This window comes from Magnolia sinica, chromosome 15, assembly GCF_029962835.1.
Source record: "Magnolia sinica isolate HGM2019 chromosome 15, MsV1, whole genome shotgun sequence".
NCBI lineage: Eukaryota > Viridiplantae > Streptophyta > Magnoliopsida > Magnoliales > Magnoliaceae > Magnolia > Magnolia sinica.
Genome location: NC_080587.1, coordinates 21,971,025 through 21,974,791, shown reverse-complemented (window position 1 = coordinate 21,974,791; position 3,767 = coordinate 21,971,025). Strand labels below are relative to the sequence as shown.

Genomic DNA, 3,767 nt, shown 5'->3' with positions numbered 1-3,767 from the left:
TTGGATCAAACCAGTTTGGTGACTCGGTTACTTTGATATTGATGTTGTTCACCAAGTGTTTGATGAAATAATTCAAAGAAGTGTGGCTGGTGGCAAGGAAGGTATAAATATGAAATCAACACCCTTTTTTTCTTGACTTTTATGTTGCTTAGAAGGTGTTTGATAAAATACCTGTAAAATCATTGCTGCTATCTCAAATACAGGGAGATTTTGAAGGTGCAGTCCAGGTATTTGTGAAAATGACTGAATGGCAAACTCGGCTCAATCTTGGCTCCAACTCGGCCCCAGCTGCTGACCGAACCGAGCCGAGCTGGCCAGTCAGGCTTGAGGACCGAGCCAAGTCGAGATGAGGCCAGCTCGACTCGATGTACACCCTTACATAAAACCAAGATCCGTTCCCTTCGTGCGCACGACGATTCCGTCCAGAGTCCCGTCTTCTTCTGAAAGGGCAGCGCTGCTGTTGAAGCAAAAACGTCAAGACTTCCAAGAATCTGGACCGTCCATGATTATGGGGCCCATTATTCGACTCCAGCACCGAAATGAAACCAAAAGAGACGCGAAAGAAGCGCTGGAAATCCCAGTTTTCCCGGAAACGTGCAAGGCTTTCAAACCCAGAACCCATCAGACGAACATCTATGAACCTCCGATTTGATGATTCCTCAAGCGTCTTAGGACCAATCAAGACCGTCCACAAGGATCATAACAAAGTGATACGCCCCGTGTATGATTTCCTATTAACAGGCGATCATCTTCCTCACCAAGAACCACAACTGTAGATTTTTTTGTGGCCACCGATTCAAGATCCAAACAGTGAGTTATGTGGCCCATTTGATTCACATAAGAACTTCATATCTTAATCGAGATCGGACCATGTATTAACAATTTGCAAAACGAAAATTAGAGCCGAAAACCTGATGTTACACCCTTACGTGAGTAATCAATCGAAAACCCGATAAAACTCCTCTTGCGAGTGTGATTCCAGAACCGGGAGAAGGTTATAAAAACTCTATATCCGACCTGCAAAAATGAGAGAAATCGAAGGAAAGAGGGAGTGACTCCATGGACTCAGTGAGTCGACTCATGAGTCAGGGAGGAGTCAGAGTCGAGTCCAGATTCGAGTCAGGTTCAACAAACAAGTGAGTCGTCGCGTCCTCTTTCTCACTGTGGTTTTGATTTTATTTAAATTTTCTGTTTTTAATTACATGGTTTGAAATCCATCCTTAGATCTCATGAATTGAAATTTTTGTTATCTTATTACATGTTCAGAATTGTATGTTTTTTTATCTTAACTGTGGATTATGATAAATTTTAATCTATCTTATTATTGGTGTGTTTAGAATTGTATGTTTCTAATTTTAACCATGGATTGTTGCTACGAACCTAAGATTATCAAATTATGCTATTGAATTTGCTTCCAAAATATATTTTCCATGATTTTGGTGATTAAATATGTTGTGAATTGAAAATCTTATGCTCATTTGAGACTATGATTACATTTTTAGCATCTTGAAAAGGCTCGAAAGTTCATAGTTTGGTGGAGACTTGATTTTTGAAAAAAAGGCACGTGAAACATGCAATGGATTCGATATTGGAAATATAATTGAACCTCTCTCAGATCATAAAAAGGTTCTTGTTGCCAAGCTCGGTAGCAGTTGTATGTGTTACTTGACCAGTCCCGTAGCAATTATTCATTTTGACGAGTGAATACCTATGCAAAAAGTTCTCATTACCGGGACATTACCCTTTGGGTGGGTAAGTATGTTGGTATTGGTTATATCTGGTGTCCAATAATGTGAAAACCAACATAGCAGAAGCAATCTCAAAATCGGGTGATGTATCATGTTAGCCTTGCAGATGACCTGAACAAACCCCCAATATGCACATTCTACAAGAGAATGATAAAATGTCCCGCCCCTCTAGCAACTCTGGCTAAGATGGATGATCCACGCAACGATGAACCAAGGTCGGCCTACTTTCATTAATGGAGGTACGAAGGTCGTCGTACCTAGATGGAGAAAAGTCATTTTGCTTGCGAGAGAGAAATCTTAGAAATGTTTTTCTCTTGGATGACCGGCTCCAAATATAAGCTTTTCAATAAGGAGCCTTAGCCAATTATGGAAAGAAATCTTGCCCACCATTAAGGCAAGGATCACTCCCACTAGCTAGCTATCCAATTGCTATGTTTAGAGCCTAATACACATGCAAGCCATATTTAACTCGCTTAGCGGGGCTTTTGTGGTAACATTCAACAAAGTATGAGTGTGAAAGGTTCCCATTGCCAGGCTAAATGCCCTTTGGATGGGTGAGCATCATACAAAAGGTTCTCACCGCCCTTTTGGATGGGTGAGAATCATACAAAAGGTTTCAATGCCCAGGAGAGGTGGGGTATTAAGGGAAGGTTAACCAACCGTATTAAATGAATCATGAGAATTCTAATAATTAATTGGATTGTGATTGATATGATATTGAAGTGTTTCCTACATTGTATGCATGTTTCTAGTGTCATGGTTTATATATTTCTTCTTGTTGAAAATCTTTATTATTTGTGTTTCTATGAAAATCTTTTTATGTGATTTTGAAAGATTGATTACATATGTTAAATTGTACCAGGCTATCTTACAGGCTCTATAAGCTTGCCCTTTATTGTGGATATAAAATTTCAGGTTGTAGAGCTTACTTAGGGAGCACATTGGAGCAACGACCTAGAAATTTTCCTAGTGTTAGAATTACTTTTTTTAGTTGTATTAGTTGTAAAAAAAAATGTAATGGTTGTTTAGACGAGAGTCGAGACTATTGTATTGAAGTTTATTGTATTTATAGAATTATGAATGATTAAAATGTATGATTTTGTGTGATTATGCTTGTGAATTAATTAAAACATAATTCATGACCTAAGATTCAGAATCACATCTTACCAATTCAAGTACCAAATTTCAGAGCATGAGACTAGCCGACATCCCCGATTGGCGAGACAATTCTATAGCAGGAGGGCAGTAAATGACTAGTGTAAGTTTCGTAATAGGAGAGGAGCTTCAATTACTCGAGGAGGCTTATCATTTTTCAACATGGCCTCCGTATGACACTCTTCACCCTATTCGATTGGGATCTCAAGACTTTCACATAGGTCAATCACATCATCCCTCCACTCCAAACCCATTGCGGAAGTTTGTTGAGGATTCATCTCTGCCACTACTAGATCGGCTGAGGATTTTTTAAGGCTTCTCTGGCCCACCAGTCGATCGGCCAAGGTTTTTTAGGGTATTCTTAGCCTCCAATACTGTCTCCCTTACCTCCTCATCAAATGAGGCCCCCTGAGAACTCCACTTAGCCTTGGTTACTCTCTCACTTCATGATAGGCCGAGGCCAAATTTGGGAGCTTCTATTTCTCTTGGCCCTTGATTGACTAGGGTAGGCTCTTGAGTTTCCCTCAACCCTCAATTAGTCGAAGTAGGCGATGAAAAAAGAATTGGAGCACTTGAAAGAATCTAACGCCTCTCAATACTAATAATCTTCTTCTTCTCCAAGTTCAGTAGTACTGAGGAGGGCACTTATTGCAAAAAAAAAAAAAAAGAAGGTGTCATTAAGGAAGTCAAAGAAATCATAGTGAGACAACATTTGGTGCTTAAGTTAAATACCTTTAGAAGAAATGGGAGTAACATAAACAACCCTAACCGGCGTAACAACAGTGGTCGACTGAATTACATCGTGAGAGGCACCGGCATTGAATAAATTACAAGAAGAGATACCTAGACAACCATCAAGGGTTG

The 3,767-nt window shown here is 39.7% G+C and overlaps 1 long non-coding RNA gene across 1 annotated transcript; it reads left to right on the top strand.

Moving 5' to 3' along the window:
* Positions 1-412: 412 nt before the first annotated feature.
* Positions 413-2,838, top strand: LOC131227210 (uncharacterized). Its single transcript, XR_009162110.1, has 2 exons — positions 413-1,136; positions 2,611-2,838. It is a non-coding gene; the product is annotated as an uncharacterized LOC131227210 (long non-coding RNA).
* Positions 2,839-3,767: the final 929 nt, after the last annotated feature.